Raw genomic sequence first — 17648 nt, 5'->3', positions numbered from 1 at the left:
CCTGCAGTTCGATTGAAATGAATTACACAGATTTCAGACCACCTGGAAGGTCCGCTGAGGAAGACTGTCCCTGAGAGAACACAGACAGACCTTGGCATTCAACCTTTAGGCCATTCTCCTTACGAAAGTACCGTAAAGTATAGTCGTATGCGGAGATTTTTTTCCAGTACTTGACTAATTGTCCACGGATTGTAAGGCTTAGAGTTCCAGACCCTAACCATGAGCTTAGTTTCATTTAGTCAAACAACTGATACATGTTGAGAACATGTAGATTTATCCCGCAAGAAAATGCATAACTAGAAAACTGCTAACCAAATGTTTACGACCTGTTTTGAAAGCATATGTCTCTTCTCAAGAAATGTATGTTCTGTATGTTTTAATTATTTAATACATTCACTTTTCGTTTTCTTACTCTTGTTTTCACTCTGTCTTCCTGTCTTCTGTTCCTATGACTTCCTGCCTCAGACTTCTCTGCACCCCAACAACTCCTTTTTCTCTTTCCCTATTTTCCTCCAAATTCAGATACAAATTAGCCAAGATAGGGGAGATTTGGTTATTAATTACAAAATAGGATCATTTAATATACTTTTCGTCATTTACTTTTCTTCATTTTATCTTCTCCTAGGAATGCACTTGAAAATCGTTTCAAGTTAGTTTGTATGCACTGATTTATTTTTTTAACAAATGCAAAATGTTTCATGGAGATAGCTGTGCCTTAATTAATTATTATTTTCTATACTGAATTGCATTCACTTTTTTCTAATTTATCTTCATCCACTACAAGGTAAGCATACTCGTATAAAGGGTTTTTGCTGTTTTTTAAATTTTTAATTAATTAATTAATTGACTTATTTTACTTATTGATGCTTTTGTTTCCATGTGATTGAATTCCTAGGAATGGATTTTTTGTGTCAAGACCTTAAGTTATTTTTAATATTAAGAGATATTGTCATACTGCTTTCCAATGAGGACCATAACACTTTACATTTCCAGCCATATGTGAAACTACCCTTTCCCCACAAGCCTCTCTACCCCCAATCATGACATAGATATCATAGCTCTTCCTAAATGCTACTAATCTGATGACTAAGAAAGAATAGAGTATAACTTGATTTTATTTTTATCAATTAGCAAAATGAAAATTAAAGTAGCTGTCATGTTTTTTTCCTATTTGGATTTAGTTTTTTAGCTTTTGGACTTACTCTTCCATAAATTAATTATACTTATATATTTGCTGCCAGTTTTTATTTGTATTGGCTGTATACTTTTCAATACCTAAGAACTTTTTGCATATTCTAGATATAAAACTTTTTTATTTCATTTGGGTTTACAAGTGTTTTCTTCCCAATATATTTCATTCTGTTGAAATTATTTGTAATATTTTATCATAAAAAGCCTTAATTTATAATAAATCATTACATTCTAGTTGTTTTCTAAGCTTTTAGGTTTCCAGTCTCGGTTAAGAATTCTTCCACATCCTTAATTTATTTGTAACACTTTCCTGTTTAATGTTGACATATAAATTCTTTGTCCATCTGAAATAGATTTTTGAATGAGGTGTCAGTGCGAGAGGCTTACTCCATAAGATGGTGCGGGGTTTGTGCTGTACAACACTAGGGGGTATAATTCACAAGATAGATGTATTAACTTTATATATTTATCTTGACAATTTCTGGTAGATGGCAACAAAGTTGCGTGAAGCAATTAGCAGCAAATAACAGTTTATTATTGTAATAAATTATTTTGAAGATTTTGACTTCATGATCATAAATGAAATTCCTCCATAGTTTTCTTTATTTATATTACTTTGAGTTTTGGAATGAAAGTTATTGTGGCATTACACAATAAACTGGAGACTTTTTCATTATTTCCCAAGGTGGGAGATTCTTTAAATAGTATTGAATTTTTTTTAAATGTTAAAATGCAGCTGTGACCTTCATCTAAACTGTGCCCTTTTACATTACAGAATTTTAATCAATTCTGTAATCTCTTCTGTAATTAAACTGTTCAAGTCTCCATTTAATGTTGGAAATTTTTAGTAATTATATATCCCAGGACAATCTTATATTTCCCAAAGGTTTTCCAATGTGTAACTCTGGACTAGTATTTAACAATCATCTCAAAAATTCTGTAAGGTTTCTTATGGCGATAGCTGTATATCCTTCCTTTATACTAGTTTCATACAGTTTTTCTTTACTTAGTTTCGTATTCTCCATTTTCCATAATCAGGCTTATGAGGTGTTAATTTTATTGGTCTTCTCAAACTAGCTTTTGGACTTATCTTGTTAAATCTGTGTGTGTGTGTGTGTGTGTGTGTGTGTGTGTGTGTAGTTACCAGTTCATTAATTTTAGATTATAACCCTAATTAATCTCTGGTCTATTTTGTTTTTCTTATTTTTAATTTTTTAGTTATGACTCTGCGCCTTTAAAATTTTTTCCTTCTATAATAATTAAGGATTTAAAGTTATACTTTTTTTTCCCTGAACCTTGAATTGTCTACAGTCACTAGGTTTTAATGTAAATTGTTCCTGTGTTGTGCATGATAGTCTCTCTTGATTTCGTATTTGACTTAGGGGTTGTGTAGTGGTGTGTTTCTTAATTTGTATGTGTGATATATTTTGGTCAACACTATTTATTTCTAGCTGTATTGGCTCTTAACCAGAATATGCAGGCTCTAAGACTATTGTTAATGTTTTCTTTGTGGCCAAGTAGCTAATTAAATTTGTGTGAATGTTCCAGGGTATAAGAATATATATACTTCCTTTGTGAAAGAGGCAATGTCTTACATACATATATATATATGTATTTTTTTGGAATGGTTATTCACTTTCTTATATCCTCACTTGTATCTTGGCTGCTAGATTATCTAATTAGTTGAACTCTTTCTATATAACTGTGTGCTTTAGGAAAAAAAAACTGTAGGCTTTGCTTGTTCTTCGTGAGAATTTATACCTGTGTTTGCTTTGTTTATTTAGCTCTATTTTTATGTTATAGAGTTTTACTGTGGTGCCTTTCACACGGAATCGTATCAGTGCGCAATGACATCCTGTTTAAATTCTCCCTTGTTTGGTATTAATGAGACTGCTGCTTCTCCTCCCATTTTCGGAGCATTTCCTGGTTTCTCGGTGAGCATTCCTTTATTTTCATCTATTTAGGTACATTATCTTTAGCGTTTTTGTAAATAGCACAAATGATTGGTTTTTCAATCCAATCTTGCCATCTCTACCTTCTAATGATAAAATCTACTTGCTTTTAATATGAGGAATATTTACTTGATTTTAGTTGTTTTATTTTTCCATTATCATGTTTCTGTATCTTTACATTATTACTTGTTCGATCGTTCTACTTTTCCATCGTAGATGTAGGAGTTTATTTACTTTCCCTTCTTCAGAATTCATACTAAAACATACCTTACTCTATTTTACATCAAAACGAGATGCCAGCTTTTTGTTTATCTAATACTAATTCCTCTTACTGCTTTCCCTTACATCCTAATAAGAAGAAACCATTCAAGTGATCTCCATTTCACACCTCCCTCCCCTCTTCTCACTTGTTAGACAGAATTTAAGAACATATTTATTAATACTTTATCTAACTCTAAGGCATAAGGTTTTCTGATATTTTATCTATTCTATAGTAGAAATTTTTCTACATTATCCATCATGGTAGCAGAAAATCTAGTATCCTCCATTTATACACAATTACATGTTATATAGACCAAAGGAGATACACAATACATAGTCATCTATTCATCTAGTCATCTATCAGATAATCACAGAATGCTCATTGTCGTGACTGGGCAGGGACTAGGCACTGGGCTGCAGCCACAACCAAAACAAATACCCTTACCCTTATGGAGTCTGCGTTCTAATGAACTTTCTACAATTTCTTTCCACTCCTTTCTCCATCTTGAATGCCTTTCTCATTTGAATTCTCTGTTCTGGCTGATTAATATTACATTAAATAATTTTCTCAAATATTTTTTTTGATTGGAGAAGTGGAAAATAATTTCCTAGAATTCTTTCAATCAGTTTGTTAAATGATATCTCGGGGCACAGGTTTTTTTGGTCAGAAATCTATTGATGATATTTGACTATCTTCTAGTTTCTGATGTTACATATGAAAAAATCAGAGGCCAGTCTTGCATTTTTCACTTGTAGATAACTCTAAGACATACACAGGTGGCAGAAACAAAAGGACTTGGCAATTAATAGGATAAGAATGTGGAAGACATGAATAAATGGTACCCATATAAGTAGACATATATGGCTGAGGCAAATGATTAGCTTCTGGCATAACCGAATGAGGGAGGAACCACAGCTGGGGCAGCAAGATTCAGTATCGATGACGAATTCAAATCAGAATTGGAATAATTAAACGACTCACAATATATTATTAAACGTAATATTTAAAAGGAAAGTAAACATTGCCCGGGCAGAACACAAAGTGGGGATTCAGTATTAAATTTCCATGTATGCATAGCAACGCCATTAGTTTTGCTGGTGGGCAGGTGAGATTCCTGACGGAACCGTAGCTCTAGTAGCCACCGCTCCTCATTTCCACCAGAGCTTTCCAAACCCATCCTTCTCAGCTACTTTAAATACACTCTAAATACACTATTGCTAGATTTTTCTTCATGAACACACATCTGAGCACACCATACAAAAATCCTCAACAGCTACTGTTCTTTATAACTTTATTTTTTTTTATAATAATATTTTTTATTATATTATGTTAGTCACCATACAGTACATCCCTGGTTTTTGATGTAGTGTTCCATGATTCATTAGTTGCGCATAACACCCAGTGCTCCATGCAGTACGTGCCCTCCTTACTACCCATCACCAGCCTATCCCATTCCCCCATCCCTCCCTCCCCTCTGAAGCCCTCAGTTTGTTTCTCAGAGTCCATAGTCTCTCATGCTTCATTCCCCCTTGTTCTTTATAACTTTAGTTTTAAATTCCTTAGTGAAGATTTCAATACCCTAAACAGCGCCCTCTCATTATTTTCTCTACTGCTGATTTAATGTATATTACGCTTTTTACAAATTGAAATATGGGTAATACTACGTACATACTTTTCACTTCCAAGACATTAAGTTTGCCCCTTTGCTCATGCCACTTCCTTTCTGAGAGCTTCTTTTCCTACCTATTCACAAGTCCAACTTGTACTAATGCTTCAAGCTTCGGAGTAAGTGACACCTTCTCCATCAAACATGCCTTGATTCTTGAGATGGAAGTTCTCTCTCTCTTCTCTGGAATACTGTTTTATTTATGGAGTGCAGAAGAAAAGCCATTGGTATTTATTGAATCCCTAATATGTGTTAAAACTGTATTAGGGACTTCACCTACAGTATCTCATTAACAAAGCAAATAAAGGCTATAATCACTTTCATATTTTACGGCTGAAGAAACTGAGTCTGATAGAGGTTAAGTACCCCATCCAAGATTATCTATCTCATAAATTGTGGAAGTGACCAAACTGGTCAAAGGGCAGGATCTTGCTCTCTTGTATATTAAGCTCTGCGACATATATGTGGTCATGATTTGTTATGCATAGATGAAGTTTAGGAATGGATGTGTTAGGTTTAGGGAAAACATGAATGTGCTTAAATTCATAAAAAGAGATGTACAAAAGATAAAGAGAAATTCTGTGCTGAGCTATAAGGAGGGTCAACATAAAGTGAGAAGAGGAAGAAGATTCTCTTCTATTCTCTTTACTCTTCAGAAGAGTGAGTTTTCCCCAGGTAGAAATGATTCTAACAGTGAAGCTTCAGGCTTGGTTGATTTGCATTCCACTGAAATCCTGAATCTGGCATTCAAGCTACTGTCTGCCCAAATGATTTTCATTATATTACTTCTAACTTTCTGAAAATGTCTAACTACCAATCAGTAAGGTACCTTTAAAGCATTATCCTTACCGACATTAATCCTCCATGTCATATAAGAACTTCAAAAATGTTGGAGCTATGGGGCGCATGGGTGGCTCAGTTGGTTGAGTGTCTGCCTTCTGCTCAGGTCCTGATCCCGGGGTCCTGGGATCGAGCCCCACCTCGGGCTCCCCGCTCAGCCAGGTGCCTGCTTCTCCCTCTCCTCCTACTCCTATTCCTGCTCTGTCTCTCACTCTCCCTCTCTCACAAATAAGTAAGTAAAACCTTAAAAAAAAAAAAGTTTGAGCTACTGGTGCTGTCAGGGATCTTTAGCTAAGCTTGGAAACAATGATAATAACCTCCAAGTAACTGTGACTCAAACCTGATGGTAACATAACGTTCTGTAGGAGAGCAGGCAGATGCCGACTGTTTATCATCCATCAGTGTTAGTCAAGAAGAAAGACAAGCAGAAAGCCAGTCTTTCATTTGTGTTCAGGACAACACTTAGCTTAGTGTCTGTGAGGGGTGGACAATCTAACTCCCATTAAGCAATTTTGAGTGGATTTCAGATGAAATCTTCAAAAGCCACATTATCTTATTTCCCTATAATACCTTCCCGATTACAAAAGTAAAAATGTGTTCTTTCATTTTATGTGTCTATTTATCTTACAGTACTTAAGTATTTATTTATATATTAAAATATTTTACAATCAATTTATAATTAGCAGATAAAAACATATTACCCTGACATTTCCATAAAACATGTCAGCAGTGTCTGGAGTTATGGTGGAACACACTGTCTTTTCAAGTTTCTCCAGTACAATTATAGTCACGAACCAAAATCAGAGCTCTGTGTGTTCGACTTGCATGGCCCTGAGCTTAGCAAGGTTAGCAGGATATAAAAATGGAGCAATGATTGCCACATTTTAAGTTTAGGCTCCATGACAATAAATACCACAATTGAAAGGGAGGCGATGATGCAAGACTTAGAAAAAGAGATGAAAGACAACTAGCTGTGTGACATTTTGCTGACCACCCTCAGCCTATACAATAGGTTTGAAGAAAATATGAATAGAACTGAAGGTTAGGAGAAGGTTCTGGGGACAGTAGGTGAGTTTTTAGTCCCACTGCTCACCCCCTCCGCTCTCAGGGGTAACATAGGAAATACTTTTCCTCTCACCAGCCTATGAAAAGGGGCTTCAGTGGGATTTAGTGGAACCATTGGAAAGTTTAATATATGGCCTCACAATTTTATGGACACGGTGAACAATCTGACTCACCAGGAAAGCAGAAAAGGCCAGAGACTGCCTGACTGGATCCTTTGATGGTGAGCACAGACAGAGTGCTACGTTGGGGCTTCTGGAATTTGTTGCAGCAAGTTTGAGTATTTCCCAATATCTATACATGATCTCCATGCAAAGGCACGCAAGCATACTATTCTTCACTGCTAGCGGGAAACCCACTCATGTTGGGGGGAAAGCTCTGGATTTCCAGAACCTAAGAACAAAGCTATAAATACCCAGCTAAAGAAGATCCAGTCGTCTACCCCAGAAGAAGGACTTGCAGGTAAAATATGCTGTGTAAGAAGAAATCTTTTCAAGAAGCCATGAAGTTCCTCATGAAAAGCAGCAGCAGTTTAGACAGCTGCCAAGTGCTAGGTGAGCGAGCCAGTGCCATTTTGGATGGTGCTGGTCAAATAAGGCCGTTCCTGCTGTCAGTCCTCCTCCATTCCTTCCTCCACAGTTGATAAGATAAAGAAGAACAGATAGAAACCCATGCAAGGAAATTGAGAAGATGCCCTTTTGCCATTTCAGTTATCTATAAAATTGAGAGAAAAAAAGAGTGATTTAAGTGAATTTTCAAGATTTGATTACTAATGAAGTTAAGTATCTGAATTTTTTGAACCAATACTACCTTATACTTAAGGACATTTCATGACCTAAGGGACAGCAAAGACTTCATGGAATCTGTCCAGATTTTCAATCAGGCCATAAACTAGTGCCTTAGAGAAAATTAAAGTTAAATTTAGGGGCGCCTGGGTGGCACAGCGGTTAAGCATCTGCCTTTGGCTCAGGGCGTGATCCCGGCGTTATGGGATCGAGCCCCACATCAGGCTCCTCCGCTATGAGCCTGCTTCTTCCTCTCCCACTCCCTCTGCTTGTGTTCCCTCTCTCGCTGGCTGTCTCTATCTCTGTCGAATAAATAAATAAAATCTTTAAAAAAAATAAATTTAAATTATAGCTGATTTGTACAATGAATACTTCTGGTACATTATTATAATTTCAAAAGCACATTAGAAGAAAATAAGTTTTAAATGCTTTCCATTAACATAGAGTTTGTCTGCACTTAACAATGGATTCTCAACCAGTGTGTGAGGACCCTTTTACAATGGTAATGCCCCCTTTCCATTCTAATTATTGGGACACTCACTACTTGCATTCATTTTGGAATATTTTCAGAAATATAATAACATGCTCTCTGAAATCTATAATTATTTTCAGAGTTGATATAAGCTTCCTTTCTAATGAACACTGACAAGGTAAACCTTAATGTGCCAGAAACAATGGGACATAGTTTCAATTCTGAAACTCATTTGCAATTCATTTTGCTCCATATTAACACTAAATATCACTTTGGTCATACTGAAGTTATACTATCTAACAGACAGGACTATTTTGGGTTAACGAATATGACTATTTTTGGTTAATTTTAGAGTAATCCTCATTTTCCCAATATAAATGAACTTAAAAAGAGAGAGCTTGTTTTCAAACTGTTATTTTCTTTTGTTAACAATATCCAATTTCTACTTTCAAGATTTTTTTTTATTATTTTTGTAGTATAGTAAAGGCAAATGTGAAATTAAATGGTGCTGAGATATGTAACGTGCACATTGCATATTTCTGTCGTATTTAATATGCTTTGGTAATACACTGCATTGTAGCACCAGGAATTGGCACAAAGAGGATATTTTCTTGGTTATCACCTAAGGAAATTTAGTTACTAGAGGACCAAAGGACCTTGTTAATGAGACCTATAAGGCAGACAACCTGGACTCTGAGGATAGGGATACTGGAAGTCTTTACTATGAGTATACAATGGTTTCTCAGTTTCTCCTTTACTTCAGAATCATTGGCCTTCAGGACCCAATTTAAAGTTAACAACTGACATTCCTCTACTCAATTTATCTTTGTTCCAAAATACCTGTTCTTAATTTATTTTTTCTATTGTATTTGGAAAATTCTATTGAAGATAGTAATATTTTATGTTTACTTATTTGAAAATAATACATGGTCAGTTGAGCAGAAAATAACATAGATAAGACCAGAGAACAGAGATAATTTTTCTATAACTTTGGTTTATCTGATGTGTGAGCACAGTACTGCCATCACACTGAATCAATAATATGACATAGGTTCATCGTTAAGCCTCATAAGAGGTTAGAACTATTGGGAATTCTTTTTTGAATGACATGTTAAAAAAAAAGAGAAAATTTTGAGAAGAGATTGTACTCTTTATATGCTGTAATAAGAGTATCTAAAATAGAATTTAGTGGGAAGAAAGTGAGCTGGAAAAAAGGAAAAAAAACAGCAAGGTTTACTTGCTTGATGACTTTGGGGGATGAAAAGAGATAATTCTGAGGAGTCAAAAATTCTGAAGTTCAGAGGCAAGGGTAATTTTGTTTCTGCTGAGAAAGAATAATCAACTTGGGAATAATATATAAATGGAAGGTATTAATAAGATATTCATATATAGACTTTGTTGAAGAAGTAGGGATTATTCTAAAGAAGAGAGCATAATAGTCTGAAGATCATCTAGGATCGTCTAACTAGAACCTGGGTTTGTAATCCTGCTCCATGGAAAATGATGAATGTATTCATGCTTTATGGAGAATGACAAATCTCCTCATGTTCATTCCTGGAAATGGAGGGTGGGCATTTCACTGTCTTAGAGTCCATGCACTGCTGCCAGCTCAATAATCTTTGTCGCTTCATGACAAAACACGTCCCATTCCCCTACTTTCCCTTCGGTGGCCCCGACATTGAGGCTAGAACAGGAAAAAGGTTGTGTATATCCTATTTCTCTCATTCTTAATTTCCTACTATGGCAAATAATTTTCTGAAATTTTTGGCCTGTCTTTGCCAGTACGATCAATTGTGATACAATAGTTTTCATAGCATTTTAATTTTTCAGCTAACTTAATTTTGAATAGGCAATATGAGACCATAGTTAATAACCCCAAGATATAAAGTGAAAATCTCTCTCCCATTCCTGTCTCCCAGGCACCCAGCTGGTTCCTTAATACTGCCCAGAGTAAACAGTTATTAGTTCCTCCCTTCCCTTTTATTTATTTCCAGAGTGTCTTTATGAATGTATATACAAATATAAATATAGATCGTTTCCTATCATTTTACAAAGGAGTCAGTCTATTATACACATCATTTTGTATCTTTTCATTACTTAACAATATACCTATATGTAGAAGATGTCCTAGTTCTTTTGCATGTCTGTCTTTTTTACCTTTTGCTGTAATTTGTTTAACTAATCCTCAAATGATGGACATTTGGTTTAATTTCAAGTGTTGCCATTACAAATAATGCTACAATGAATAAACATATATTATCATTTCTTATTTCCACAAATAAATCTGTAGATTAAACTCCAAGAATAGAGATGGTTGTTCTTGTTTTTCATTTCCACAGACCAAAAAACAGAGTCAATCTAAAATGTTTTACATTTATAAATGGTTTTATATGGATTATATCAATATACTACTCCAGTAATATAATTTTAAAAAATCTCCCAGATTGCTTCTGACAAATAATAGCTGTGACCTGGGGAAAACTTTTAAAAATCTTTGTAATTCAAAGGCACCTGGGTAGCTCAGTCAGTTGAGTATCTGACTCTTGGTTTCGGCTCAGGTCATGATCTCGGGGTCCTGAGATGGAGCCCCACGTCAGGCTCCACACTCAGCACCAAGTCTGCTTGTCCCTGTCCCTCCGCTCCTCTTCCCAGGTTCCCTCTCACTCTTTCTTTCTCTCATAAATAAACAACATCTCTAAAAAAAGAATTCTTTGTAATTCAGTTTATCATCAATTAAAGGATAAATAATAGCCATACTTCCCCTACAGACTTGTTTCAAAGACCAAATGAATCCATATACGTTAGGTATTCAAACATTCCCTGGGACATAGCAAGTGTTCAAAAAATGCTAACTACTATCATTTTTATTCTAAAGCTCAATGAAATCAGTGATATTTATTGATACTTTGTAAATACTTGGATTATACATTGACTTGCTAAGCATTGCTGTGAAACAATTGGAAGTGATGCCTTTACTTTTTGGTTTCTTCGTTTTAAATATCTTGCTAGTCAGGATGTTTATAAATCAGATAGTTAATATAGATTTCTAGAGCAAGATTCAAATTAATGATAATGGATGTAATTTCATATTTCAAGAAGTCTTCTTAATAATTTCTATATTTGATTTCTTTTCAGCTTTCATTATATAATGAAATGAATTATGACAAATCGTGAAAGCTGACAAACAGCTGTAGAACTACATGAACATATGTAGTTGAGAGTCCCTCTTCCACCACTTTCTGATTGTTTCTTCATGCTTACATTATTGTTATAAACATTGATTTACAGATTTTTTTGCAGTAATATTTTTCAGGCACTTGCCATCTTTGTTATGCTTAGTTAATAATAATGTGTTAAAATGCACTGATATCAAATGAGAAACAGTGATTGAGTGGACACTTCCAGGTTGTCCAACTCCCATCAGAGTATTTTTATGTATACATATATACACAAATTTTACATGGATCATACAACCTATCATCCAAACTGGGCCAATTTTGTAAGGGGCAGGAAACAGGAGCAAACTATGATTCTCTGAGCAAACAGAGGAATTGCCATCCAGCATGTGTGATTGCGACGTTTGAAATACATTGGGAAGTGTAATTCTTTGTTGTCTACGATAACAGCAAATAGAAGTGGAAATTCTACTATGTTTGCTTGCAGTGCAATGACTAGTCTTGCACACTCTCCAGGCTTTTTTTACCCTAGTTGGGAGACAACTGATACAGGTGACTCTTGAATAAGTTTTGCTGTAGTTGAAGGCAATTGCTTGAAGAAGGAAAGAGCTTTTAAACATTTGTTTAAACAGATGAGTGGAAATATTTTACTTTAGTGTGACAATGGAGTAATGTGAAGACAGAGGAACTCAAATACATGGGTTCCATCCCCAGATCAACCAGTAACTCACAGGATTATCTCCATGACTTCAATTAACCCTGATGGTCTGTTTGCTTATATATAAAATAAGAGTTCAGCTGGTGATCTTTAAATTTACTTCATTGATTTTTGCATATAGTAATTACTTTTAATGCTGCAACTTTTTAAAAGTTCCAACTTAGAAATATAGTTTAGATAACCCTTACTTGCTATTTGGTAAACTCACTACTTGCCAAAACTTGACAAAACTTTAGCTGTGTCAAAAATATTAAAGACAGTATAAAGGGAAACTTGTAAAAGTTTTTCATACTCTTCCATCATCCTTCTGAGAATTTATATATTACTTATTCTTTTCTCCATTACTCTTCTTTTACATTCCTCCTTGTGCATATGTTTGCTTACAAATTCCTGTCTATTACGGGTGAAGATGTCTCTGACTCCTACCCCAGTGAGCATTATTTTTATTTTTGTGTTCCTTTTTATTATATGAACTAATATAAATTAGTTCTCTAGATGGGAAATGGTCCAAACTTAGAATATTTTTTTAAATACTCAAGTTTTTATCACACCTTAAAAGTCTCATTTGATTAAGTTCTAGGTTATTTGGTAGAATCCTCACAACTAAATCATATAATGTTATAGACATGGAAAATAATGATAGCTTGCATTTTCAAAGATAGTTTCTTCTGTTGTAACGTTCAATAAAAATGTCCAATAAATAAAGACTATGATTGTTCCTATTATATTTCTATGTCATGCCACAAAAATATGCTATAAAAATGAAAATTTTAATTAACAGTATCTGGTCTTCAAAATGTGATATAATTAATTTGATTAAGTTTCTTTAACAAACTAAATTCACTTACTTTTTTGTGTTGATATCATATAGAAAACTAAGCATAAATGTTGGATGCGTTTACTTGCAGAGAAAGAGATGATACAAGTAATAATTTCACATCATTCATTTTGTAGAAGTGACACTTGCTTTCACTCAGAAATTAAATAGTAAAAATAGATTGTTGAGAGTCATAGCAATAAAGAATGGTTCACACCAACTTCATTGTATGTTCCTGGAGACTAATTTGGACATCCATAGTCAGGAGACATGGGGTAAAAAGGAGCAAAGTGGAGAATATCTACATTTCTTCTCAGGAAAAAACTAAAATCCATGTCTCAGACAAAGGAAAAAGAAAACACAACAGAATCTTACTAAAATTGCTAAACAGTTTTCTCCTCAGAGGTACAAGATAAAACTCTTGAATTGGTGGCTAAAAATAGAATCCCTCGGGGCGCCTGGGTAGCGCAGTCGTTAAGCGTCTGCCTTCGGCTCAGGGCGACATCCCGGCGTTCTTGGATCGAGCCCCACATCGGGCTCCTCGGCTAGGAGCCTGCTTCTTCCTCTCCCACTCCCCCTGCTTGTGTTCCCTCTCTCGCTGGCTGTCTCTCTGTCACATAAATAAATAAAATCTTTAAAAAAAAAAATAGAATCCCTCCATGTTATTTGAAACAGTACCCCAAAAAGACAGCTTTCAGAAGATGTGATTTTAAAACCAGATATAATTATAACAAACATTTAAATTTGCTATATTTTTCAGTTTGTGTACAAAACATATTTCTACATGTATAATCCTCAAATGGCAAATCATGATTCATATATACAGCATTAACTAATTAACATTTTGCATTTAGTTATGGAAATATTAACATTATTATACTTACATGTATTATGTACTTTGTGAAACATACAGTATTATTCCTTTTATGGCCATTTTCTCACAAGATCATCATGACAACCTCATGAGGAGAGTGTTATTAAAATTATGCTAAGTGAAATAAGTCAAACAGAGAAAGACAAATAACATATGACTGACTTCATGTATATGTGGAATCTAAAAAAGCAAAACAAATGAACAAACAAAAGCAGAAACAGATCCATAAATACAGATGATAAACTGATTGTTGCTGGAAGGGAGGATGTGAGGGGACAGGCAAAGCAGGTGAAGAGGAGTGGGAGGTACAGGCTTGCAGTCATGGAATGCCTGAATCACGGGATGAAAGGTACAGCATAGAGAATACAGTCAATATAACAGCATTGTACGGTGACAAATGGCAGCTACGCTAATGGTGAACGTACCGTAATGTATAGAGATGTCAAATCCCTATGTTACACACCTGAAGCTAATGTAACATTGTGTGTCAACTATACTTTATTTAAAAAACTAAAAAAAAAAAAAAAAAGTAACCATTTTACATTTACGGAAACTGAGGCTTTGACAAGTTAAATAACTTGCTAAAATTGATAGCCAGACAATAGCAGAACTAAAACTCAATTCCAAATCAGTCTCTATGCAAACCACACGCATCTATCACCATCCCCAGCCTAGGATTAATCACATTTTATATTATTACAGATGCTAATTAAATATCATTTTCTACTTTGAAATGGAGAATGAAGAAATAATACTATTAAGGCATTGATTGTAACTGTTTTATCACCAGCACCCAGTTAGATTCTTGTCACAAAACTGTAATATAGTAACAGTAATGATTATGTGATATTTCCACATGTGAGGGAGGGTGCCATACACTATGCCATTTGATCTTTATCAAACCCTGGATGGAAGAAATTATTATTATCTTTGTTTTAAAAATGAGGAGCCCAAAATTTAGAATGTTTAGAGGTCTTGCACCAGCCGGTAAGAAGTGGAGCCAAGATAGGAGTACAGATGTACTTCTCAAATTTTGTTGTCCTCACTCAGTAAATTATTTAACTAATCTGAAGTGTTTCATGTGATCACTAAGAGAAATACTGCTTATAATACTTCAATAAATAAATAAATATGATAGATACACTTTATTTAATAAATGTAATATAATAATTTAATTCAGTGATGATATATTGACAACTACAATATCCAGACAAGAAACACAGATGAAGGTAAATCCTACTGAAAAATAATCAAAACTCATCTAGGAACTCAGAAGAAATAAGGAAAAAAAGTCTCTGAGAAAAACAACTGTTACATAGCTGCATTTTGGAGCTAATTTATTTGTTTAAATAAAGGTGAAACGGAAAACAGAAAAATACTACCAAATTAACAGGAGATATGAAAAAATAATTGAACGACTCGTAATTGTTATGTTAATAAGGTAAATTTAAAAGTGGTTGAATAAACTTGCAGTTAAATGTGGCAGGCTGAAGGCATCCATTCATGTCTTCTCCTTTATTAAGGCCATTTAAATGAGAGAAAGTTATGATTGTACAAGGACAAAGAGAAAAAGGGGACAAATTCTAAAGGAAAAGATACATCACTAATTTGGGAGCAATAAAAAGCTGGTGAGGTTTTTAACCCAACAGAGCAAAGAGAATTCCCAATGACTGTGCAAGGGAATAGTAACAAGCAGCAAGCCTATTTATGCCGCAGAACCACCTCGATTTAAAAAGCAGAGATGCTTATTTCCTCAGAAAAAGGTGGTTATGAGATGAAAAGAGATTGATGGAAATCCCATGGAAGAGAAAATTATCAAATCACACCATCATGAAATATCCAAAGAGTCAGAAAAATGGGTGAACAAAGCAAATGTTACACAGAAATCAGGTACCAAAATGGCATTATGCTGCTCAGTACAAATGCCGTCAGAATTTAGAGGAAGCCTGGTTTCCAACCTAGACCCTATTACCAGCCAAACACCTCAACAAGCATAAAAAGACTATTTTTTTTTCTAATTTTTTATTATGTTATGTTAGTCACCATGCAGTACATCCTTAGTTTTTGATGTAATGTTCCATGTTTCACTGATTGCGTGTAACACCCAGTGCTCCATGCAATACGTGCCCTCCTTCATACCTATCACCGGGCTAGCCCATTCCCCAGCCCCCTCCCCTCTGAAGCCCTCATAATGGACAGTCTACAAAAGTTTTCCTCTTATGTACCTTTTCCTGATAACAGGTTCCACCAAATAATGGAACAAAACAAGGAAGAGAAAAATATATGATATCCAACATACAGGCACTGGAAACAAAAAAGATGAATAATTCTTAGGATAATAGTGAAAGAAAATTCCAGGATCTCATGGCTATGGAGCAAATCAAATCTGAGCAAGAGGTTAGAAAACTATCTGAAATGAAACTGATCAATTATCTGATAAATTCCACTACTGAGCAATTGTTTGGGAGGTTACCAAAATAAATAGTATGGTTCTAATTAAAAATACAACTAAGCAAATTAAAATAAGCAGGTCTCAAATCCATGAAGAACACACAAAAATGACAAAGGATGCAAACATCACAAGACAGTGCATGGTCAACAGTATACAACATTGGCATAATGCAAAAATTGATAAAGTGTAAATTTATGGATCAAAAATACCATTGTATGTATTTTATGGATAGAAATTCTAGAATGAACAGCTAGAAGATTTGAAACTGTTTACTTCTAAGGAACTGGTCTTAGGAATAAAGTGACATTGAACAGCTGTTTTTCATTATGAACTGAAGTACTCTTTCACTTTTAAATTACTTACATGTGCTACTTTGATAGTTTTTCAAGTATTTGAAAAGATAATTAAATCAGAGAAAAAGTTTCATAGATGCAAAAGTTGAATTTTTAGCTTATATAAAAATTGATTTTATATACTATTACAGCTTACATTTTTTCACTATTTGATCAAGTCCACAATTACACATAAGAAAGTGCACAGAAATTATATACCAATTTTGTAAAAATGGTAGAATATTATATGCCTGAAGAAAGTATCCTTTGTTAAATCAGTATTATCTTTTTGTGCATAATTTAAATCCAAGAGCAACAACAAACTTAACTGGTGTTTATTTCTTAACTAAAAATATGAGTATATACAAAATATTATTTGAACTGTCTGTGTTATAAAATATAAAATGTGTAAAATTAAAATACTGTGAAATTCAGTTCTGGTGTTTCTCAATAAATGTTAGTAATAAAAGTTTCACAATCAAATTAGAATTTTTAAGTAAGGGAAACTGATTAGTTTAAAATATAATCAACATTAATTCCAGGGCTTTTTTTTTTTTCTATCATTATCTTAACGATTTTGAGAAGGACTGTTATATATTCTGTAGAATTTCCCTCAGTAGTCTCATTATTAGGTTGGGCTTACAGGTTTTTAGGAAGACCACAGAGGTAAAGTTCCACTCTTACCACATTACCTCAAGAGTACACACGTCAACATGACCTATCACTGTCGATGGTGACCTTGAGCACCTGGCCGAGGTGGTGTTTGTCAAGTGTTCCCATGATAAAGTTATTCTTTATTCCCCTTGCCATATCATACTTTTTGAAAGTGAGTCACTATGTGTAGGCACACTTCAGGTGTGTGGTGGTTAGGATTCCTTGTTGCTAATGAGGTATCATTTCTTCTAGGCCCTCTTTAGCTGACAGAGCAAGGAATTATATGCATATATATATATATATATATGTTTCTATATGTTACCACCTATTTTAAGCCAAGACATGATTTCATCCTGATGTCTCCAACTTTTACCCCATAACCGTATGGATCATTC

General features: G+C 34.4%; 2 long non-coding RNA genes across 2 annotated transcripts in view; one reads left to right on the top strand and one right to left on the bottom strand.

Annotated features, from left to right (window-relative positions):
* The window catches only part of LOC148107490 (uncharacterized), an 80128-nt gene that overhangs the window by 3686 nt on the left and 58794 nt on the right, over nt 1–17648 (bottom strand). The gene's annotated exons all lie outside the window — the stretch shown is intronic.
* The window catches only part of LOC123796727 (uncharacterized), a 504139-nt gene that overhangs the window by 478877 nt on the left and 7614 nt on the right, over nt 1–17648 (top strand). Inside the window, exon 6 of the long non-coding RNA XR_015722233.1 lies at nt 2995–3125. This is a non-coding gene — a long non-coding RNA (uncharacterized LOC123796727). The remainder of the gene's footprint in view (nt 1–2994; nt 3126–17648) is intronic.

Source organism: Ursus americanus, chromosome 29, assembly GCF_024610735.1.
Source record: "Ursus americanus isolate L20-20 chromosome 29, mUrsAme1.1.p, whole genome shotgun sequence".
NCBI classification, from domain to species: domain Eukaryota; kingdom Metazoa; phylum Chordata; class Mammalia; order Carnivora; family Ursidae; genus Ursus; species Ursus americanus.
Note: the sequence above shows the minus strand (reverse complement) of the source record. Positions and strands in the feature narration are given on the sequence as shown.